Below are 25,402 nucleotides of genomic sequence, written 5' to 3'. Positions count from 1 at the left end.
GATGATTAATATTAAGAAAAAGTCCTAACTGTAGTTGTGATGAGCATGGGGTGAAGTACATAGCTAGCTGAACAGCTCATAAAAATAAACTGCTGCTATTAAGTTTGAAGGATAGGACAATCTTACAGTAAAAATATCTAGCTTTGTCCTCCGTCAAAGGAGTTCTATTCTGTGAAAGCAATGCAGATACTGTTTTTCTAAACAGAAACAGCAAAGCTGTAACCAGCCCTGCTGTTGATTTTATTGGGGGTGTTGACTAGCTTGACAGTTTGACCTTTTGCTTCTGATGACAAACACTTGGGAATATGTACTAGGAGTTTGTTTGCCTTGACTTCTAGTGCTTTTGGGTGCTACTGCTGCTGCCTTTTGTGAGAGAGAGCACCCTTCTCTATGTTCTCAGATTCACCTGTAAAACAGATTGCAATGAACAAACTTCTGGCCTGAAAACATAATATAAAGATCTCCTTGCGGGCATTTTGCTGCCTGCTATTAAGTCCAAACTGTCGGTGTCTCAGGGTATGATCAAGTTTTTACCTTAGTCTTATAAATATTCATTAACTTACATTTTTGCTAATTGCTGTGTCGAGAGAAAATGTTAATTTTTAATCAATAATACAGCATCCTTGAGAACATTTTACAAATTAGGAGTTCATTTAAGTCCCAGCATATGTTGTTAATGCTGGCTGTTACATGCTAATTAGTTTGGATTTTCTTAATCAAGAGTAGCACAGGAAATGCAAACTATGGAACTCACACTGAGCTGAAGTTTTTCTGAGCAGTGGTCAAGTAAGAGGTCCTGTGTAAAAAAGGCAGGATGTAGTTACTTGTTTGAGTTTCCTCTGGGAAATCAGCTGATCTGGAAATTAACTCTTTTTCCTTGTGTAGCTTAAACATCCATATGTGTAATATTCAGGAGTTTCTTCTGATTAGTGATCTCAACATTTTAAGGCACCAGGATTATAAATTGATGGGGTTTTTTTGAAGGTTAAGTATTTTAAAGCACACAGATTTATTCATACAGACTATCAATTACTTTGATATCCTTTGAATTAGCATTGAAGTTAAAGGTCTTTGAACTGAAAGGATTTCATTAATTGCAGGCAAAGATATGGAGTCCATAATTCCTTTGGATGGAACTGTCATGAATCTTGAAACGTGGCAGAGAGAGTCATTAGCAGAGTGCCATTCACATTGGCTCATCAGAAAGGGAGTTTGATGTGATTGCCTCAAGCAGAGTACAGAAGGTCAGCACGGGCCAATACCCTCAGCTAACAGAAATGTAGAGAGTTCACAGAGCTGCATGACAGCTAGCTCCAGTAATCCTGACTCCTCTGTCTAGATGAGTTGTTTCTCAGGGAGAAACCTATTGTCAGCTGCTCAAGGCTCTTGCCATTTAAATTCTTAAAGAGATTTTATTTTTTATTATGTAACATTTCTATAATATTCTACATGACTTAACATTATTTTTAGGGGTAGGAGTAAGGTTCAATTAGAGATTAAGGATCAAGAGGATGACTTGCTTCCTATTTCTACGTGTTTCACTTCCAATTTTTTCTGTTTAATGTCCTTCTGCAGCAGCTTCTATGTAAGTTCACATATTGTTAAATGCAAAAAAAAAAAAAAGTGTGGAATCTCTGAGGACTGTAAAGATATGTGACACGCCAGGAAGGGCATTTCTCCATTTAACAGAATTTGAGCACTAAAGAGATGAATGTTTTTGAGAGAGAGCACCAATCACCACAATAACTAATTCTCAGTTCTTTTGTGCCTAGAATTCTATAAATAAAAATGCTTTAGCTTATTCTATTGCTGCAGAACTGGGAGGGTAGGCACACATGTATGTCTGGTTGCATTCACTCTTCTCCCTACTACTGTGAGAGCAGATGAGGATGTGCATGACATGATGACAGAGCCACCAGAGGCAATTCAACATCAGAGATATCCAGAGGACCTTTGCTTAATACAAACATCTTAAAATAATAGGTAGGAGAATATTCCTCTAGACCTTTGCTATCCATCTCATCCAGAGTCAAAACTGCGCCACCTGGAACAACTCTAGCATTAGATTTCAGTTACAAGTTTAAGTTTAAATCTTAACCAGTTCTGTAGTGGACAGTGAATACTTGATTCTTAATATGGCTATTAATTATATATATTGCACATATATAGTTATGACTCCTGGTTGACTCTTAGAAGTCATTAAAATGGGGGTCTGGGTCTTTCCTCCTCCTTGTTGTTCCCACTGACATGGACTGTGCATGACTTCATGTTTACAGAGAAGCATAAGTGGAAGATTAACATTTCTGAATCTCATTTATTTCTGTTGTTTCTCCAGAGCAGATGCAGTTTCTTCACGTGCTACTTATTGTTCTCAGCCTCTACAAGAAGAGAGTGTGATTGTGTAAATAAACTACTTGATTCATAAATCTTTCAGGTTACTAAATTGATAAATCTGAAAGGACAAGAGAAAATGTGAGGGGGGAGCCTGATCTGATTGGTAGCAAAAATTGGTCTCATGTGAAGATTACGGTGCAGTAGGAAATTTGTTTTTGTGCTGGGGGAGGGAGAGACCTTGCCTGGCGGTCTTCAGTCTGGTCATTATTTATCTTATTATATAACCACCTTTTAGAAAGTGTGTGAGCTGCATTCAGATCTGGTTTCATGAAAGTTCATGACTAGCCTCTGGGGCTGTGAAAAGGTGCAGTTGGTAGTTTTTTAAAAAGATAGGTTACTTACTGCTGGTCATATTTTAAATCTGGTGATACTTTCCAAGTAAAGATGCTTTCAACCTTCTAATTGACATTTCAGGTTGTAGCCACATTGTCTCTTATAATCAAGTCAGAGTTTTTATGTATCCTGTCACAGTGACAGTATTAACAGATTTTATTCAAACAGTCAAATTAAAATCTCTCACCATCTGTCTTGTCCTACCATCGTTAGACTTCTAGTGGTCAGTGACCCTTAAGCCTTGAACATAGTTTAATTCCAAAGGGCTATTGGTGTTGTGGTTTTTTTTTTTTTTTTGTTTGTTTGTTTCCTTTTCCTTTATCTAGTTATTAGCATCTGGAAACATTCCTCTTTATAAGGAATGCTCTTTATAAATTATTTACCACTTCTGAGATATCTTTTTAGGTAGATATATTCTGTTTAAAAATAGAGACTTTGTAATGAGAAATACTGAACTCGTGCATAGTGAATAGAGACTGGTGATGCAGCTTTTTCCTATAACTTCCTATAACTAACTGCTTCCTGATATGGAAGATGCAACAACCTTATTTTGAGAGAACCAGAAATGGTTGTGTCATCACCAGAGAAGGAAACAAAGTGGCTGACCAGCTAGAAGTCACATAAATAGCTCTATTTGTGTGTGCATGTGTATGGAAAAAACATGTCCAAACCAAAGTGTGATTTAACTTGGGCTGATTTTCTAGTTACTTCAGAAACCCATTGAGCAATCTTTTTATTATTATTATTATTATTATTATTATTATTATTATTTGTTTAGGTGTAGGTTAAATCTAAGTGTAAATCCAAAGTAAATTGCATATCCAATTATTCCACACAAGGGAAGAAAATGCATAAATAAGCTCAGAATCAGATTAGAATTGTTTTTAATGTTCGTTCTATTACACGTTCCCCCTGACAGTTATTTAATTTTAAACAGCTTGTGTTTTGAGTCATGGATTTTGAGCACATATCCCTTCAAAGAGATTATCAGTGCTGCTGCATTCTAAAGTAAACTGTGATGTAAATAAAGCAAAGTAAAAAATTTTTTTTTTTGTAAATAAATTAGCGCGTTTGATGTTGTCATTCACAAGGCTCAGATAACTTTAAACACCATCCTATCATTTTCAAGGTCTTCTCTTCATTTATTCATATTTGAAAATGTAATAATTGAGTAGAATAGAAAGTATAAATGTAAATATACAGGACATGTAATAAAATATTTATGTATGTATATTCTTATTATTTAAAAACCTTGATGTCAAATTCAGACATAATTCACAGTATTCAGGTGACCATCTTAAGTATTAATATAAGGTCTGCTTTTATCTAGACTCATACAATTTGGTATAAAATGGTTTTAGAGGAAAGCAGCTCTGATATTAGTGCAAATTTGTGTAACGCTTTCAATCAAAATGATAGAAGTGGTGGATATATTTGAATGCATCAGAAGCAGTAGAGTACCTATGTTTGGTTGGTTGTTGGCTTTTTTTTTGGCTTTAAAATACAAAAATCAGTCAGGACCTTCATTAAAATACATGTCACAAGACAAAAAAAGAAAAAAGAGACTCACAGAGAAACAGTCACTAAGCACGTTTCTCTAGCACAAACTGATATTCAAGGTAGTATTTTGACTTGCGCCTTGTGTTTCTTCAAATATCTTCATTAAGAGTTAGAGAACTTATAGCATCCTTAAGTAAAGCATTATTGGTGAAGAAACAGATTAGCACCCAAACTACTTCAGAAATGTCACTGCCTGACATTAATTTGAAACAGAGATTCCCATGAACATTGATTTTTTTTTTCCAGATGTTTCAACATTTTCAAAGCCACAAAATGACTATCAAAGGCTGCTTTAAGATTATCTGTGCTCATTGTACGAAGAGTCCTTGAGGATTCTCTGCCATTTTTGATTCAAATATGTAGCTTTTGTATTGATTAAATTGAAATTTTCATGAGAATATTCTCCTTGTAGCCACTATTTTTATACTTCTGTGTAAAGCTCTGCTCCCGAGACCTCAATTAAATCAGCATTGACCTTGCAACTTTCAGTAGAAAACACACAAGTTTGTCTTGTCACTTTTTTCCATTATTTTTAAAAAGTTGTGCCCTCCAGAATTGCAGAAGCAAACATTCAACACTGTCTCCCAAACACTCCGTTAAAATATTTCATATGCAATTTTCATATTAAAGAAAACCAATTGTATAACTCTGTGTGTTTACTCTGGAATTTTTTCACTGAGAGGGCAGTGAGGTGGTGGCACAGGCTGCCCACAGAGGTTGTGGATGCCCCATCCCTGAAGGTGTTCAAGGCCGGGTTGGATGTGGCCCTGGGCAACTTTATCTAGCAGTTGGCAACCATATCTGTGGCATGGAGGTTGGAACCTGTTGATCTTTGAGTTCCCTTCCAACCCAAGCCGTTTGGTGATACTATGAAATATTTTAAATAATAGAGAGGTCTATCAATTTTTTTTCAGTCCTCATTTGTACTACTTGGTAGAAAGTCTCCCTGCTTTTCGGGCTTGGAAGGTTATGGGCCATTGGAGTATCACTGGGTTCAGGCCACCAGCTGCTGGGAGCTTGAGGAGGATTTGCACGTTACATTTACCTAGATTTAGGCTTTATAATTTGCAATCCAGGGCCAGGAATCAGAAAGACCAAGAGCCATGTGCCAAGCTGTACTGACATCATGGGAACTATTGGAATAAGGTAGAAGTAGTATAGATAGAGCAGGATATGCCAGAAATAGGTTTTAACTGCCAACTGACAAAGCAGGTGTGCTTTTCATCACTAGGCTTAGCCAAACCAAACCACAGGCTGTTCAGCCCCACTACATCTTAACTCACTTAGTTTGAGTGGAGAAAATGTTGCATAGGTGATGCACCTGAAGGGTGGGAACCTAAAAGAAGTGAACCCTGAAATTAATTTTTTTTCATTAACACCATAGGAGGGCTTGAGCCTGTACATAACTTACACGAAACCGAGTATACACCTGAAGTAAAGGTGATGCTTCCTGCATTCTAAAGATGGAGGGATTTTTTATTTATAGCATTGAAGAACAGAGATTCCTAAATACAGAATAGATTTATAGCATAGACAGTCCTAAATATAGAATGAATGATACAAATCCAGCTGTAATTTTCCATGTTAAACTCTACACTTAATTGAGTATTAACTCAAAGAGAAATTGCAGCATATTATGTGTTGTGATTATTCTGACTTTGAAATTTCTGATAGCTTTAACAGCTTGTAATGCTTTCTTCATATGTCTTGAATATGACACAGGTATTTTTCTTCTTTTCCGTTTTTTATACAGAAATTTTGAAAACCCTATATTATATGTAGGAATTCGTGCATTGAGCAGCACAGCATGCCAGACCTTAAAGACCATTCCATTAGGTTTACTAATGTTTATGGATTATAACTATTACTTGATTTTCTGAAGCATCAGTTCTATTGCCTGAGGGGCTTTCCACTCCTAAGAAGCAATTCTGCAAATTTAGAGAAATCAGAGACTTGGTAAACCCATGGTCAGGGAGAACTGTTTGTCTACTTCAATTTCACTGCTTTGGATTGCGTGGTTTTTTATTATTGGGATGAGTACTAAAGTCTTGTTCTTTATGGATTTGGGGGATTTCATATCCTTCTATCTTTACATTTTATCTTCAGTAAAAATTTCTTCGTGTGCCCTCCTAAAATCCGCAGAATTTGTCTCCAGTCGCTCTGGGATATGTGTGATGGGAAACAAGAATAATTGACATTTGGTTTTCATTGCACTGAAAATTGTGCAAATGGAAAGATTCTGTTATTGTTAACACAGAGAAAACTGTGGCAAAAGCAAGGCCAAAAGAAACCAGAAGTATGGTGTAATTGGGCTTAAATCTGGAACTTAGAAGTTTTCCAGCCATAGACTGATCTCCTGTGCCTCAGAGAAATAGGTAATGCATTCTGGAAAAGAAATATAAAAGGGGCAGGCATTTTGGCCAGTTTGGATTCATTTTTCCAGGTGTTTTAGTCAATACAGAAGGACTTAGTGTAAAGGTTATTTATAACATGAAGTATAAAGCAATTATTGTCTATTGTGCACACAGAAAATAGGTGGGATTTAATGAGCTGTTGGGCTAAGCATCGGTCCACAAGCATTAGCATTAGCTGTCTGGCTAAGCATGCTTCACCAGGCATGCCCAATGGGGAAGGGTTGGCTTCTGTGGCCCCCCAGCACTAAGTCTATGGGCTGCCAACCTGCCAGCTGCCACCAGCTCCATGGACATCACAAGTGGATCAGAGCCATGGCCCAGTGATTGACAGCATGCTTGAGTAGCCTCCCTAGCTTCTTTAAGAATTTATGCCTTGCCGTCTTGGTGCACCTGTCCTGTAACTAACCAAGTTAGTAACAAGCCCCATTTCAACAGTTCTATCCTATCTGTAATTTCTGTGTTCTTCTCTTTCTGCTGTTCACATAGCTCTTTCTCCCATTTGAGTGATTTTCTCAGAAACCAAAGTCACAATTCCACCATTGTCTGGACCGAAGCTGGGCCTTCAGTCCTAGAAACAGAGGCAGCCAAAGGCCCTAGGAACCGGAGGGGGAGTTTGCAGAGCTGGTGTCTGGGTTTAGTCCATTTTTATTGCTGTTAATATTTAGAATTATCAATACTTAGCAATGCAACAGTTCAGAACATTTTGTTTGTGAAAGCACCGACACCCTCTTGATTTCATCCAGCCTTCCTCCATATGTGCAGATGGACAATTGTTTTCTGTTGATCCAAACTGATTGTATTTCATCTATCACTACCTTAATGAGCCATTGACATTTTCTTTTCATAACCGGTTTCAGATGTGTAGCATATGCTGCAGGTTCATAATGTAAGTTTTATAACCAGGAAACGTATATGTTACATGCATTACAGAGCAAAACAAGTCATATTTCCATGAAGGCATCTGTGCTTTAATTTCACAGCAGAATTATGTCATTTTGCTGTATTCACAGAAACAAACTTTATAAACTGATGTTTATATAAATGATGAAAAAAAGCAGACAGTGAATTATTTTCACAGTTTAAATTTGTATTTGTTCTGAATTCCTTCCTTGATAGAAGACTCAATATCTATGTGTTGAATAGCAAGGAAGTATGTTCTCAATTTCAGTGGATTTTGTATACTTATGCAAATTACTTGCCGAGTTACATAAATTTAGTTTGAGGTCATTATATGGATAATTTGTTACTTAGTAAAGTAGTTTGTCAGGTTATGAGACATTAATCCAATAGGTCTTTAATTAGGAGAGATGAGCTAAATAATTCATAGCGAGACTTGGCCTGAAAACATTTATGCTACTCGATTATACCATTTTACATGCAATGACAAATTGTTTTGGTGTACTTTGAAAATAGTAGGACTTAATTACTTCCAAGGTCTTAGATATCTGTGATAGGTCCTTTAAATGCATTAAATTGAAAATTGATACAAAGGCTAAAAATAGAGTTCAAGTCCTTGGGGCCCTGAGATGAAAAGAGAACATTCTGATTGTAGGAAAGGGCAGGAAGCAGTTGAAAAGAGGAGAGGAATGGCAGCTAACTAGCATATGCAATTCCCTAAATATTTTTTGTGCAAAACCACACTGGAAATTGTTAAAACATGAATACAACATGGCTTTAAATTTGAATGAAAGAAATAAGCTAATTTCTTCAGTGCCTTTTACTGAGCTGGCCAATTAGATGGGAGAGGTTCTCCAGAAAAGATCCCTGAATATTCTAAGGAGCCTAAAAACAAATGGGGGTGGAGGAAAAGAAAGGATGATGTTTTTCTGTTCTGAAGTCACCTTGCAGAGGAGATCAACTAAATGAGAGTAATTTACTAGACAGGAAACAGTGATTTTTTCTTTCAAATACACAAGAGATGTAACATGGAAGTAATCAAATATTTAGTGTATGTTATTAATGGTTATCTTCATATGGTGGAGTGCCTATTGTACTGCTGTCGCATTTACGGGTAGTAGGAAGAACAAATAGAAAAGCTTTACAGACGTAATATCATATAAATTTGAGGAAAACTTCATTTTGAGAAGGATATTTATTAATTTGTGCTGTGGAGAAGGATGCTTTTAACAAATTGGAGGACAACCTATTGAACTCAGACTAGGAACTCTGAAAGATTAATATCCATAATCTCAAATCTGGGTTTAATCCCTGAAAATAGTCCTTTTTGAGTATGCACAAATGTCAGTGTAATGTTTTTGCACGCGAATGTTACTGACCTTTGGTTGCAGCCTGGCAGCTGGAGCAATCATCCAGTGCTCTCAAGCTGTGACTTCAGTTTTCTCCATGGCCTGAGAGAACTCAGATGCACATCACCTGCCTCACAAGAGGACATCTCAGCTGGGCGAAAGGATCTGCACTACTGTGCTGAATGCAGATGGAGGAGACCAGAAAATGAGCAATCAAAAGGGAGAGTGATGGAACTACTGTGTCATTTGCAGGCTACCGCAAAATCATTTTTGTCATTTCCCCGATGACTGTCTGAATATATACAGCAAGAGAAGGGTGTTTTATCTATGACTATCTTCAGACTTTTTGCTATAAATAACTAATGCATATCCACAGGCAGACCTCGAGGTCATGTCTGTGTCATTTATTGGTTTGGATATGGCGGGTGGGGACAGTTAAAAGTCTGGAAACGTCCTCTGTGGATTTGGACAACTAAATTCCATTTAAACTGCAAATCAGGTGCTCACCACTTGTGCTGCTTTAAATCTTTTCCACTTGAATTTCAGGTTATCTATCCAAGTATGAAAGTACTGAACTGAAAACCAGTGTAAAAACATGATGTGTCTGGGAGGAAATAAGGAGGGAATCAGCAGCAGCTGGCACAGCCTGAGTGCACATGCCCAGCTTCCTCCATAAAACATCTCATGACTAATTTTTCCCAGCCATCCTAGGAAGAGTGGATATTTACCACCTTTGGGATGATAGTAGACATGTTTCAAACGGGTACGTTTTTAATGAATAGTCTGACATCCACCTTGGAAGCAAAACCACCACTAAAAATCACTTTTTAGTATGTACTAAAAAGAGATAATTGAGATGCAACAGGCAGAAGACAAGGGATTGTGTAAAGGCTCATCAGAACAACACAGTGACATAAATAAGGGTAAACAGCTAGAGAATAGACAGTGATTGTGTTTGGCTGATGTGGAAATGTGGCTTAGGTTGAGGGGGCTACATGTGAGTGAAAAAAATCACAGCTCAGCTCCAAAGTAACTGCTTTATTCCATAATCATCCAAAATCAGGTGACATTTTCTTTTTCCTTTTTTCAGCCTAAAACACATTTTTATAGATCCCACTTTTTAGCAAGTCATGGCACTTAGCAGGAACTGCAGCAATTTCTTTCAATTCACTTATCAAAGCATTTGCAGCGCCCATTATAAAACAACAATAGATGTTAACAAAAGGAAGTTAATCTGTATTCTATAAATAAAAAGCTAGAGAACATCAAAGCTACTCACAAAATCCTGTGTTTCTTTTAAGTTTCATTCAGTTTTCCTTCTTTGCACCCATGTGGTGAAAGTTTATGTAAGGAGCCCAGCTCAGATATTTAAGATAGTAGGAAAAAAAAAAAAAAAAAAAAAAAAAAAAAACCAGCCTACACAAAGAAAAGTGAAGCTGGGTAAGGAAGATGTCAGAAAATATTCTAGCTGTTGGTAGCTGTCATCTGCTGCTGAGGCAAAGCCCTGCAGACAGGCTTTAGTTGGCTGCTACCCTTCTCAGCATGAGAGGTCAGTGCCCCCAGCAGCTCCCGTGGCACCGCAGGGAGGAGCCCCAGCAGCGCGCTCCCCAGCTCCTGCTGCCCCAGTGCCTGCCTGGAGCTCAGCATGGCTGTCCAATTAGCTGATGTTATCAACATGCTTCCTCTCAGTCCACCCAAACAAAACATGATCTGTTAGCCTTGCAGGGGCTGCTCTACTGTCAGTGTGAGATTCTGTATCCCTGCTGCAGCCTGCTCTGCTGTTCTGAGTTTGCTCTGAAGGAACCTGTTAACAGGAGTAATGACTGGTCTTCTGCCTCTGGCAGTAGGGTTAACACTGGTGGGTGTGACATTAAAGCACACACGCCAAGGCAGTGTAGGAGCAAGTCTTTGCCTGAAAGTCTAGAAGTTAAAATAAATAAGGGGAAAAAAATGAAATTGAGTCTCCCAAGACAAATTGAAAGGTCAGTGGCAGAGCTTGAAGATAGAGTCTAGCAAAACGGCATCCTCTGCCAAGGTGATCAATTACACGAGCTGATGCAGGGCAGAGGCAGTGGTACCAGTAGAAGTCAGTGTGATCTACCTTGCCTCTACAGAGCTTGGTTGCTGAGAGCCAGTGTCAGGCAGTGACAGATGCAGTCAAATTTGTGTTCACTACGATAGAGCCCACAAAACCTGAGATAAGCATCTTTCCAAAGCTGGATTGCCGTTGTCATTTTTGAAGAGCTTTTCATTACAAAGCTTTCTGTGTGTGTATGACTCTGCTGTTAATGCAACTCAGTGAGCTTTGCAGATTTTTAGGGAGCAGAAGGGGTTTTCAGTTTGCTTGGTTGAAGAAGCTACCAAGTCAGCTAATGGTAAAATCCAGCCTTGATGCCACACAAAAAGGTAAACCTCTGCTCCCATGTGAATTCAGATGTGACATTGTTTGAAAGTAAGTTAAGCTGTCTTCTATGATTTGTGGTTTTTCAGAGCAGTTCTTACAGCTGGGTAAAATAGATACCATTTGATTATTTTACTGTGTTTGGGGAAAAAAAAAATCCACCACACGAGACATCTTTAAAACATTGCTTTGTCTTGTCAGCTGTATTTCTGAGCCATTCTTCACTGTTACTCAAACAAAGAATAACGACCATTTCTCAAGCTATTTAAATAATACTTTGCATTTCTCTGATTTTTCAAATCATTACTCAAATAAATACAGCCATCCTAAGCACACGCTGCAGGCATGAGAGGGATCTTAAAACAAGAGGATGCTTTATAACCCAAGTAGTGTTTCCATACTTGTCTGTTTGCAAAAACAGTTATTAAATGCTGAGAGCTGGAAGAAATGTAAAATCTGGTACTGAGAGAAAAAAAAAGAAGAAAAAAAAAAAAGCCTGTAACATACAAGAGCAATCAAGCTGTGTTGAAGCGTACAAGCTGTGTGTTTCCTCAGGTGTGAGCCTGAGAGGTTTTCTAGCCCCTTCACCATCTTCACCAACTGACATTAGTCCACTGGCACTGCCTCATCTGCACAGGGACCAGACTGGGCTGGGCCCTCCCTGCCTTCAGCTGCTTTGAGTTTGGGGCCAAGCTGGTCTGTGGGACTGGCAGCTAGCACCTGTGGCCCATTAGACCTGATGAGGGTGAGGGGGACTGCTCCTGTTTGGAGAGTATAAGAAGGAGGTGGTCGTTGTTGTTCTTGGGAATGTTTCTAGGCTTTTGTGACTTCCTATGACAGGTTAAGCAATGGTACAGAGGAAAAGAGCGAAATCGGGCTTTGGGGTAAGTGTCTGTGGGCTGTGGTAGAAGGCAAGGACTGTGGCTGGGAGAAGGGGCACTGCCAGATAAATCTTACTGGCCAGATATCTTCACGGTGATGAAGAAAGTGCCTGCTGTTTTCAGGAGGTGCTGGTTTCTCTGATAGCATAGCTTCATTGAGTGTATATGGCTTCTGATATAAATGTAAAGATGCTTTCTGGCTTGGTTTTCGGTGGTAGGTGTAGGTAGGCTGACTTAAGTTGTAGATGTATGTGCATATACCTCCTCAGTTGAGATCTTAGTGATGTATTAAGGCTTGTTTTCCAAACAAGTGGGAGGGAGGCTGGGCTTGTTGTGAGAGAGCAGCCTGTGTCTCTGTGTGCAGCCTGCTGGTCTCTGTGGTAATGCAGCTGCTGTGAGTTCTGTGTTGTTTATAGAATGGCTTGGTTTGAAAGGAACTTTAAAGATCACCTAGTGTTCCAGCCCCCTGCTATGGGCAGGGCTGACACTCAGCAGATCAGGCTGCCCAGGGCCACGTCCAACCTGGCCCTGAGTGCCTCCGGGAATGAGGCATCTGCAGCTTCTCTGGGCAACCTGTGCCATTGCCTCACCATCCTCTGAGTAAAAAAAAATTTTCCTACCATCTAAAGTAGATCTCCCTTCTTTTGGTTGAAAGCTATATCATCCTGTCAGAAACCTTATGGGACCTGTTTTAAGAAATACATGTAGAGAAACAAAATAATGAGCATGTTCCATTCAGCGATATATGAATGTGTTAGCCTTCTAAAAGGAACCGTGTCTTCCCAGGAAGACTTCTGGATTTATAAGTTGGAAAGGGCTGGTGCATACTCAGTTATAAGACAGACAGATCTATCTGTTATTTGTGGTATCTTTTCTTTATCCTGGTTGTAGTATGCAACCAATTACTTTCTGGGTGCTGAGAGTTTTTCTTCAGTGCCTTTCTGTCTGCTCAAACTGCAGCTCTTGAGGATTTTGTCATTGATGTGAGTCTTTCTGGGCATGCTAAGGAGCAGGAGTATGAGAGGGAAAAAATAAAATCTACACTGAAGATCTAATGTGAGGTGTTCTGTGTTGCTCATGACTTCTGCTGCCTCAGGAAAGATCTTTTTTGATTGGTGTGATCTTATCAGGTAGTACGACACTATATCTGCAGCCACTGAGGTTTCTGCCTACAGTATTTACGTGAATCCTGTGTATTCCTTTGTATTTCTCTATGATATCAATTAATTTATGTTGATAAGATGGAGGTATGTATGGTCAGTACCAAAAGGTAAAGGTCTGGCATGACTTGATGTCCCACGTATGAGTAAGGCAGAGACCTTTGTGTAGAAGTCTCCAGAAGAGAGATAGCCACAATTTCTGTGAAAGAGGAAAAAAAGCATTGTGGGCAAAGAGCTGGGTTTCCAGAAGACGGCCTTCAGCAGGTGGCTTGAAAATTGGTTGAGGTACCTGCTGGGTTCGGCAGCTAAAATTTAAAGCCAGCAACTGGATTTGGCGTGCTGGCTTTTTTTATTCTATAGTTTTTATGTATTGTGGACTTTTCTAGGTGAGTGTGAATAATTGTATTCTCTTACATGGAGCTATTTTCTACGTGAGTAGAAGGCGATAAATTTTGGGGAGGAGGAAGGGAACTAATGGGATGCATTCTGCAGTATATCATATTCAGGTATTGCAAATACTTTGCAAACCGAGTGAGCAATGTAAAATGAAAATGCTTCCACAGGGTTAACTACTACTCATTTAGTGCTTTATGTAAAGCCAGCTTTGCAAGGCCTTCTCTTTGCTTAAACAAGGACAGATAAGATGTTTTTAGGTAGAAAACTCTTACGCAGCAACCTCATTACATAGGATACTGTGTTAATACTATCTTTGCTGTTGAATGTGATGATTTAGTTTGAATTCTTCAAACTTTTAAAGAGTCACTTCTCTTGTGAAGTTTCATTCCAATCTCCTTTCTTGTGTTATTACTAATTACTGTTTTCATATAATTGCATTTTTATATTAAATGAATTTCTGGCTGCTTTCTTAGCCTCTCCTGTCCTGCTAAATATGGAAAGTACAAACAAGGGTCTATGCTCTCATCTGAGAGAGAAAAAAGCTATGAGTTAGGAGCTACTGGGCTGAGCAATGCTTTCACCTTATCTGTTAAAATTAAGACTTAACTTTGGTTGTTTGTCATGTCTGTGGTATGGCTTTCTTACAGGAAAAATCTATTTCATTGTCTTTCACACACAAACACTGACTTTATCTGGTGTAATTATTGCAAGTAATGCTGAAGCTTTAAAGGCTTTGTTTAGAAAAGTTTTGACACAGACACGATAAAGCATAGAAGAGCTTTGAACTTCAAGGTATGCTTTCCTTCCAGAAACTCTTAAAGTAGTGCAAATGTTACAGTCAAAACAGTATTATGTCTTTAAACTCTTTGTTTTTATCAAAGCAATTCCAGTGCATGGAAGTGAGTTACTAATGCTTGTATGCTGTCATGTCATAAAGCACATGAGATCTGCTGGGACCAGTTCCTACTAGTGGTTTTTCTAACCTCTTAGGGCGTAGTTTGAAGGTTCTGGGGTGGCTCTCAAGCTGAACATCGTTATGCAGTTACAGAACGTACATAGACCTGATTAACAAGAATTATTTATTGTACCAGTGAACTGTGTGAAGGAAGAACAGTCTCATAGTAATGTAACTACTCCAATGAAAGAAATACAGCACTGAGAAAATAGTTGGCTTCTTCCTTCAAATGCAAAGACTGGAGGAGTAAGAATACAAAATTCTTCATTTGGCTTTTAACATTATCTGATTTATGGTTCTATAAATGGGATAATATGGCTATTTAGGTAAATTTTTGACTTTATGCAGATGAAAATTCAGTGAGGCAGAAAATGGAAACTCCATGCTAAATAGAAGCTGTTCTTCATACTCACAGTTAACTGATTGGAACAAATGGGAAATTAAAAGCAAGTCTGAAATTTAGTGACCCACTATTAAGATGCTTCAATTCAGTAAGACAGAGGTGGTATAGAAATTGATTGCACCCATGCACATTATTTCTTCAACATCACAGTTCTCAGTTGTTGAACTTCTTCAGGAATTTCTCAGACTTGCAACCTTTTTTTCCATTTCATTTATATTTTTATGTAACATTAAAAAATCAATTTTCAGATGACATATTAGTCTTTCTTTTGATCCCTCAGTAATTCTCAATAAACGGTTATAATATTAAATTCCTGGAGCCTATGAGGTTTGAGGAGAAGCTGTAATCTTCACAATTGCATTCTGTGATCATTAATAATTATAGGAGGAAGTGTGTCATTCTTACACTCTTCTTTCAGAAGAAGCACTGGAGTTACAGTTAAATACTTCCAGTATCTCTAGTGTGAAAATGCTTTTTAAAACTCAGTTGTGATCTGCTGACACTATTTCTTTAATTTTCATCTATTATAATTATGTAAGTGCATCTCCAGAACAATTATGGGTTTTTACTGCACACAACGTTGCCCACCTCACCCTGCTGTTGTCTTTCTACTGTTATTTCCCTTAAGCAATTATATAAAACTGGGCAAACCAATCTTCATTTAGTCTCTGCTGACCTTTCTCAGACTAACAACAGAGCTAAATGGGTAGTGAAACATATCTTGCAGCAGAAGTCTCAGTCCTAATAAAGGGTTCTGAATTCTGCACCAAAGCCTAGACTTTCTAAATTTTTTTCGTGACCTTATTTCTTAATAGTGGGGCAGGAAGAATGTTCCCTAGGGATTATTTACTCAAAAGTGACAGTTATGACTATTCTTTGCTTCCTGTTGTCTCCTTGTATTAGCACTTTGTACATGTCAAAATAAAGTTGAAGGCTCTAGGATTTGATGTGGGTGGTTTGTTTCTTCCAAGTTTCTGGCTTATAACTAATGCTGAAATAATACCCAGATTGGACAAGAAGCCAGATAAGATTATGACAGTGTCATAGGATTCAACTGAGAAAATTATAGGGAGACTACACTTGTAGTTGTAATCAAATAAAGTTGCAATTGGTGAAGTGAAATGTCCCCTAGTTAGGAGTTCCCACATGCCGTCTTCTATAGTTATCCTTACGAATCTTTGCAGCAAGAGCTTGAAGATGGCATCATTGTTTAAATCATGTTTTGCTCATGTTAAATTGGATTTGCTCTTTAGCAATGCATTAAATCTGCACTGTTAATTAAATGCTTGCTGCTTTCTTTTCAGAAGAAAGAGATCCCTGTGTCAACCGCTCTAAGCTTTTTATGAAGCAGCCTTTTATTTGCGTGTGAATTCAAAATTCTAATTGCACTTCTTGTTTGTTATGTTTTAAATTGAGAGTCTGCTTCTGCTTTTGGAGCCAGCTGCATTTAGGGAGCTCGTGATAGGAACTGTGATATAAAGTAGTAGTGCTGACAGTTTCAAAACTATGTTCTATGGAAGTACCTCCCTTCAGCTGCTTTCCTCTTGGGACCCATGACAGTCTGATATTTCCTGCTTTACTCCAATCCTGCACTGGGGAGAGGAGTACTGCTGGCTGGGAGCAAAATAGTTAACTAGGCCTTTTGCTTATGCTGTTAGACCAGAGTATGTGGAGGTAGTGTTGTCTTCTTGGTATAGAATGTAAAACCAGAGTTGTGTGAAGCCAGAGTACAAGGGTATTAGATAAGCATCAATCTCCTGATTATTTTCTTTAATGATTTGGTATACCACTTGCAGATTTCTGGCAAGTGTTTAGCAGTGATACCACTTGATGTTCAAGTCTATGAACTTTATACTTTTTAAAAATATATAATTAAAAATAGCTTTTTCCCTTCCTTATGCTTATATGTAACCGCAGAATTTAGCAGGGAGGCTTAACAGTCAAGGACTGCTTGCTTAGAATGTGTGTAATACATAAAATACTGGTTTCCAGGACCCAGTGAATTTGAAAGGCTATTCTTATGTGTTTCTAACATTCTCTTAGAAAGCTTGTGTCAGCCAACTGCCAAATCTGCTGAACTTTTTTGAATAAATGGAGCTCAGATGCTTTGCAATGGAAGAAAATACTGTGGAGGTCTGGTTGATGAAAATCAGTGTGATGCTTTTCCTCACTGTGTCCATCACCTGAGGTCTCATTCTTTGAGAGTTTTCTTTCTGAGCTTTTTCACTGAAACGTAGAAGCTCAGCACTTGTCAAAATCGGATGGTTTTCTTTCTGATGTGTTGTATCCAGCAGAACTTTACAAGGGAACAGGATCAAATCCCTGTGAGTTTCCAGGATGTTGAAATGTAGAAACCTTTTCTGACCTAAATTTTTGTGGCTAATAGTTTCAGGAATTGCATTTTCTAATGCTTGATTTGAGGTTGTAAGGAGGCTTTATGAAGATTTCATGTCAACAGTTGGGAAATTGAAAAGTCTTCAGTGATCTAATCTTATTATCTGTATATTCTTGCCTTAAAATGTACAGGATACAGTACCTCCTTTCTCATTATATGGTGCAAATATATTTTTCAGTATTACAAAGCCTGCTTGAATGTTAACTGGTGTATGAGGATACTCTAACGCGAATACGCAGGCTTTTTTCTATGGTGTCTTTACCAATGTTTCCGATTTATTTTAGGAAAGCTGCATTAAATCTAGAGGAAAACAAACATTAGGGTGTGGATAAAAGTTGAAATCCACAGAGGTCACAAAAATAAGAGAGGTCTTCATAATCAATCTTCCTATCCTTTATAGATAGATGGTATTTCGTTTGAGGTTTGCAATGTAAAGGAAGGATCTGTTGCTTCATCTTCTCATTTTTGTGCTTCTCTACTTTCAACAGGAGTCATGTATATTTGTTTTCTGATTAATACTGACTTACTAAATTGCATTTGAGCTTGGGAAGAAAACATGAATAATAATTTATTTGGAAGAGATAAAATGGAGAGAAAAGGTTGTATAAGGTCTTTGTATTCCTGGATGGAATAAAATTTGTAGGCTTTCCCCCTCAGTGAGTGTCCTTAGGTGGTGTTCCAGCAGATCCAAAACACTTTATTCTGGTTGTCATAGCCAATCTTTCATGCTGATGTCTGGAACACCACCTACAAAGTATAAAAAGCTTTGCTTAAGGAAAGTGTATATATATTTTGAAATGAAAATATTTTTGTCCTCTGAGTAGACAATCAGTGTGTACTTCTGAAGGAGCTGGTGTAATCAGACTAATGTGAAGTAACATATTGTATAGAAAAGACTCTTAGTCAGAGAAGCAGTAGGATTCTTAAGTTACACGTTCTGTATTGTAACTGCATATTCCTACCTGTTAATGAGAGCAGACAGTCCCCAGTGGGTGGGATTCAGAGAAGTGGGAATAAAGCGGTTAGAACTAAGGCTTTCTGTTTTAGAGAGCTAGAAGTATGTGCTTAGTCTTCAAAACCTCTGATTCTCACTGGGTTATGCATTCTTTAGCTTTAGAAATGCTTCTGTACTGTACCAGTAGTTAGCTTGCTGTTAGGAGATCTGACAGTGTTTTTTAAATGCATCGTAGAAGGAGCTGTTTTGCAGCTGAATTGCAGGCAGCTTTTAAGAATGGGATATTGACTACATTGAAAGAAATGTAAGTCAACTTCATGGAAATGTTAAAAAAGGAAGAATGTTGTGTTTTCAGGGCTGTCATTCCAGGAGGCACTTCCATATCCCTTATTTGAAAACTGGCTTATGCAATAAGGACCATTTCTAAAGATGCAGTGAACATCTGGCAGGCTTTTAGAGTTGCACTCATCTGACTGTCACTCTGAAATAACTCCTGAAAGGTGCTGGCTGTGGATGAAAGTATCAGTAATGATAAGAGCTGTGTAACAGTTTGGACACAGTGTGACGTTAGGCACTATGAAAGTGATAAGCAGCTGTGGCTCTTGTGCTGTTTCCTTAGCTTAGAAAACTTCTTGCATTCTTGTATACTGAAATTTTTTTGCACTTTTCTATAAAATCTAGTGATAGATGATGGCACAGAGGGCATGTAAATTTAAAATGAAGGAACAAATGCCCCATGAACCCTCTCTGTCAAAGAAAATAAGAGTTGTTGCAATAGATGAAATTGTGGCTAATTAGCTTTTAAATGTGAAAGGTAAGTGAAAAATTCTGCTGCAATCTAAGTAGTTAAAAAAAAAAAAAAAAAAGCAGTTGTCAGGATTTACCCGATATGGGAATTTGTTGCTGTAAAATATTTTAACGTATTCAACACAGAGTTCACTACTTGTACCACTGAGGCTAGTATTTATTGTTCTCTGGTTTCATAGGATCATAGAATGGCCTGGGTTGAAAAGGACCACAAAGATTGAGTTTCAACCCCCTTGCTGTGTGCAGGGTCACCAACCACCAGACCAGGCTGCCCAGAGCCACATCCAGCCTGGCCTTGAATGCCTCCAGGGATGGGGCATCCACAGCCTCCTTGGGCAACCTGTTCCAGTGTGTCACCACCCTGTGTATGGAAAAACTTCCTGCTAATATCTAACCTAAGCTCCCCCGTCTCAGTTTAAAACTGTTCCCCCTTGTGCTATCGCTATCCACCTGTTCCCCCTCCTGTTTATATGCTCTCTTCAAGTACTGGAAGGCCACAATAAGGTCTCCCCGTAACCTTCTCTTTTCCAAGCTAAACAAGCCCAGTTCCCTCAACCTTTCCTTATAGGAGAAGTGTTCCAGCCCTCTGGTCATCTTAGTGGCCCTCCTCTGATCTTGTTCCAAGAGCACTTTGTTCTTCTTGTGCTGGGGGCCCCAGGCCTGGATGCAGTACTCCAGGTGGGGCATCACAAGAGCCAAGTAGAAGAGGACAGTTGCCTTTCTCCCCTTGCTGGCCACCCCCTCTTGATGTTGGCGAGGGCACTGCTAGCCTTCTGGACTATAAAGAGCACTCTGCTGGCTCATATACCGCTTTTTGTCTATCAGGTCTCCCAAGTCCTTCTCCGCAGGGCTGTTTTTCTCCCAGGCTGATCACGCTTCTGGGGTTGCCTCAAGCACAATGCCTTTCTCTTGGCCTTGTTGAATATCACGAAGTTCTTATGCACTGGTTTTTCAAGCTTGTCCAGATCTCTAAAAAAAGTAAATAACAGGAAGGGAAAAATCAAATGCTGTGTACCGAGACCTGGTGCAAAGTTTGATTCTACCCTGGGTGCATTAGGAAATCAAGCTGAATGCATAACCATTAGAGCATGATACTATATTCTGGTGATCCTTATAGAAAAGCTAAGTTGTTAAAGTAATATTTTAAAAAAGCTCATGTTTTGCTCTTAATGGCTCAAAGCACTGGCAATGTTTAACTAGTTTAGGACTAGTTTAGCTTTTGTACTTCTACTTGAAAGACAATACTTTACAAATGTAAATTAGCCAACAAAATTCCTTCTCTTGAAAGTTAATAAAAACTGATCTTAACCTTTGTCCCTTCCCTCTTTAAGTTTCCATATAAATTTTTTTGGAACAAAGTCCAACCATTCCTGACAGAATACAATTATTCCTGATGTGGCAAAATGTGAGGCATGACTTTCTTGTTCTTTATCAGCTGTAATTCCAGGTTTAGAAAATGTGGAGACATAGGACGTTAGTTGGAAATAGCTGTGTGCTATCTACTGAATCTCAGGAGTTAGTGCTACTGGGACGTTCTGCAAATTATTGAATTAAATCAATGAATTGCTCCATAAGTAACTGCAAACCTATGAGGGAAAGAATGTATTATTAGAATGCCCCGTTTACACTATGTGTGCTAGGGACTTCATACATTTTATTTTTTTTATTTTTATTTTTTTACAACTGATAGAGAAATCAATTTCAATAATTTCTTAACCTAGTCAAATTTTGTAGAATACAGTTTAAGTGCTGATATTTCAGAAGTGGGGGGAGAAATGTGAATAGGAAAATACAAGTGGTAGAAGCCCCATCCCTGGTGCATTTGAAGTTGGGATGAAAGTACTGATCTTTGAAGCTGATGAGGCTGACAGTTTGTTGCCTTGCCCTGCTGCTTGGAATCTCTTTCAGCTTGGTTATTTTCACAACGATATTTTTAATTTGTTCCTGCTAATGGAGGATCTTAGGTATGGTTTCCGAAATGCATCCAAATTCTTTTCCTATTAATTCAATATCAGAAGCCTGACTTCTGTTACCTGCTTCCATTGTTGATAACAGGAGTAGGAGAGAGGGCAGGTGGAAGGGATCTTTGTAAACTCTTTGTTTTGTATTTTTTCCTCTGGCTCAAATCATTACAGTTATGTTAAGCTTAGAGCATGATTTCTTGTTAAGCACATCACACTCATCAAAGTAAATGTGATATGGGAAGAAGTGCAGAATCAAGCAAAGCTACCTGTAGAGAACCTAACTCTCCTTTATTGAAGGATTGCATAGTTGTACTGATATTGGTCAGATATTGTCTCAGAGCAAGTAGTTTCATGGATGAGTGAAACAATATAGCATGTTTTTGTATACTATATTGAATTAATAATTGTCATGAAATATTTAAAAATAAGTAGCAAATTAGGAAGAGCTTGTCCACATTATTTCTCTGATTGAGTATGAAGGGCTTATGACTTGGTTCTCATATTTGTATGTATATTCATTACCTTTGCATATCTTCTGTCTCAGTATATTTGTTTGACTAAAAGATGAGACTACTCAGCCTGACATTTGAAACATGCTGAATAAGAAAGCAAATAATCACTTTCTTATCAAAATCTGAAATTCCACTTTGTTCCTTACTAACAGCAAGACAGGAGAGAGCAAGTTACTGGAAGATGTAGGGATTGCTGGGGATGAGATTCTAGAAAGGAAAATGAGGAGATGAGTGTGATGCTAAGTAATTACTAGTGCTCTTAGTTGGAAAACTGGCATGAACTCATATGCAATTGTTTGAAGTGCTAGTGACCTCTTATAAATTACTTCAGTGATTTCTTCAATTACTACAGAAGAGTAATTGTTTGTTATTGCTGCCCTCTGTTCTGAAGTGCTGCCTCATTCTCTAGAGTGCTCTGCTTAAGGGACACTTCTCCAGCAGTCTAAACACTGTTTCAACAAAGCTTTCTATTTGTTTATTTTTTTCCTGGTATTTCCCCATGTATTAATATTTCTGAGGCGTCTTCTGGAAGAGGATTAAAGCTTTGAAGGCAGCAAAACTAAGTTACCTCAGCAAGGCAGACTGTCAAAATTTAAATGAAAAGCATGAAGCTGGCTTTATAGTTGCTTAGATTTGTCTTAGCAGCCAATGTGCTGTGGACCAGATAAAGTTCATCCATCTAGTACAGATTCTTATCCTTGCTGCTCTAGTGGGCTTTGCTGAAGATACTGGCTTTTAATGAGTCAGCAGTGTTTATCAGTTTCAATATCATGCCTTGGGAATGTTGCTACTTATACTTTAATATGACTTGGCTTGTCAATTCCAATCTTGTATTTCTGTGTGAGATTTCTCTTTTTTTATTTTTTTATTTTTTTTCCAATTTTAAACTCACATAATATTGCAGTTTATAGGGATCCTAGGATAGTTCATGAGAATATGCCTGCTGGTTCTTAGATAAACAGTTTGGGAAGACGTGGCTCTTTGTTGTTGCACTGAACTGTTTTATTTACCAAGTTTATTTACTGAATTTAAAGGAATGCTAAGAAAATTCTAAATGTAGGTTTTGAAGTCCTTATTTGAGTTACAGGGGGCATTTCAGTTGGAAAATACTCCCACAAAGGCCTTTCTGTGAAGTTTTAATTGTTGCTGCTGGAACGCCTTACAAAAATTCTTCACATAATCATGTTTAATAACCATACCTTTTCTAAGCCTATTCGTGTAGGAAATAATCATGTTCTGTTAGAAACTACCTTAATTCATTGTGCTGGCATCTCCTAATACTGCAAATCAAAGATAATATAGGATATGTGTGTGGCCCCAAAGTCACGACTCCATGATACAGAACCTAGCATGGAGTTCTGTAGGCAATGTGTGGCAAAAATCTGGTGGACTTGCAGTACTGTCATCAGCTTCGTATGGCTATTAGCAACTTCCTTGCCTCCTCTTTGCTATGAAGCTCTTTGGTAAAGGCAGTAAACCTTCTCCCTCCTCACTCCAATGAGTTTAGATTGCTTAAATTAGCCTTCGGGTGCCTGATGTGTTAGAAACCCAGACTGAATTTCTGATGTAAATAATTTCAAAAGTAGAGGGATTCTACATGTTAGCAGAATCTTCCTGTGCAGGAAAGACAGTTTCACTGCCATGAATTCAAAAACAGAGATAGATAGTGCTGCTACCCTTTTTTTTTTTTTTTTTTTTTTTTTTTTAACTGCAAAGGCAGTATTTCACTATTGATACAAAAAGAGTGTTTGATTTTACAATAACTATCTCTGATTTTGCATCGTTCATCCAAAAGTTGTATATACTTTCTAAAAAAAAAAATCTAATTACACGTCTGTGAGATGTCATCCAAAAGATGAAAAGTCTTTACACACATCAAATCTTAACAAAGGGCTTTCATAAATATTTGTTTGGCATTATGATACGAAGCTGGGAATACTTTATCTAAAGCAAACTGCAAGAGAATTCGAAGCTCTTCGATGATTGTTCATAGTTGGAATCTCCCTTTTTCCGTTTAATATTGCCCTCCAATTTTACCTTTATAATTGTATAATATGTAACGGTTTAAAAATACAGGAAAAAAGTCCCTGTTAGATTCTAAGTGCAGTGTCCTAAGTACAGCATGTACCTGCAGGCACTATCTGTGAAGGAGTGTTTTTGTTTTATTGACCTGCCACAAGTTCTGCTCACACAGAGTCCCCAGGTGCATGTGAGCTGTGCAAAGAATAGAAATAGTGTTGTCTGTGCACTGTAGGGACCTGAATGCTACTTCCTAGTTGGCACTGGCACTCTTGCTTTGAAGTTTGGAGTCTCTTTCAGTGTGAAATATGGCGGTCATACGTACAGTTCCTCTTGTGTTTCCAGCAAGGTACTTCTACCAAAGTGGTGTTCTAGAAATAGATGGTATCTGTTGAGTTAGGGGCTTCTTCCGTTGTAAAAGAGCAGTTTAGGGAAGCTGTTTGTTCTGAAGTGTTAACCTCTGAAAGTGGGCTCAAAGCATCTTGTTTTCTTTGACAAGATTATTTTCAAAACACGTTGCTATTGTGCTGGTGGAGAATTCATACACTTCAGTTATTAGCTATTACAGAGCGTATGTGTATGTTGACAGAGAAAGAGAAAACAGAAGCAGCTCCAAGAATTTAATTCATAGTATATATTACAGTTGTAAAATCATTTTCTTGTTTTATGTGTTTTGTTTTCTCTAAACTGGAGTTTATGGGGAGAATATATATATAACAAATCCTTATAAATTGCTTTCCCTTATTCTAAATTTATGGCTTTAACAATCTTTTGTGAGAAGCTGTTTATTTCAGCTGTGTGTATGTTGGCATACTGGACTCATGTGGCTTCCCTTTCTTAATCTGGAATGCTTCTGAAAGAAACTCCAATTGCCAGAGAATATTCACAAACTGTGTAAAGCACGACAATTTCTTTACTATATACTGTCTGGGTCTTTCAATATTTCTACTACTTAAGGAATGAAAATACTGTGTTCATGTGTGGATATGTATAAAATCAAGTTCTTGTCTGTATGGAGGTTAATTGCAATGGAGGCTCCTGGCAATAAAACTATATGTTGTGCAGGTTTAGTTGTTCAGATAGCTTACCTTTTGCTATTTCTCAACCTGCGTTTTGGATTCGTGCTAACGGTTTAGAACGTGTCTGACTTCTGTGTGTTCTTAATATAAGACAAGAGCTGAAAAGATTTCTGCAGCTTATAACTTCTTACAGGTGCTTTCCATTTACATATGGATTTCTTTGAGAGTACACCTGAGGCAATTATTAAGCTGGTCCATAATTTTAAATTGAGAGGGTAAGAGGCCTGAGCTGTGGAAAAAGGAAATTTGTTACAGCTTCTTAGAGGTATGCTTTGTTTTTCTTTTTCCCCATGATGTGCAGTAACTCAGTGGTCTTGAGTACCCTTGTAAGCAGTAGTCAGCTTTGCCTTCTTTTTCACTGCCTTAATTCTGGTCACATTACAAGTAACAGATCAAATTATCTTTGTGATATCCACAGCAAAGCTCAATATTGCTCTGAAAACCTGAAGGAACTCCTGCCAGTCCTTAGCTAGACATTAAGCATTAGTTCAGTAAAATGGCTTGTTCCCCCTGGGCAAAGTAGTTTCA

General features: G+C 38.1%; 1 protein-coding gene and 1 long non-coding RNA gene across 3 annotated transcripts in view; both read left to right on the top strand.

Moving 5' to 3' along the window:
• The window catches only part of LOC125690068 (SAM and SH3 domain-containing protein 1-like), a 522,255-nt gene that overhangs the window by 193,287 nt on the left and 303,566 nt on the right, over window positions 1–25,402 (top strand). The window lies entirely within an intron of this gene.
• Window positions 12,105–25,402, top strand: part of LOC125690069 (uncharacterized) — a 48,443-nt gene continuing 35,145 nt past the window's right edge. The window contains exon 1 of the long non-coding RNA XR_007375490.1: window positions 12,105–12,232. This is a non-coding gene — a long non-coding RNA (uncharacterized LOC125690069). The remainder of the gene's footprint in view (window positions 12,233–25,402) is intronic.

Source organism: Lagopus muta, chromosome 2 (assembly GCF_023343835.1).
Source record: "Lagopus muta isolate bLagMut1 chromosome 2, bLagMut1 primary, whole genome shotgun sequence".
Classification (NCBI taxonomy): Eukaryota; Metazoa; Chordata; class Aves; order Galliformes; family Phasianidae; genus Lagopus; species Lagopus muta.
This window is presented reverse-complemented; position numbering and strand designations above follow the sequence as displayed.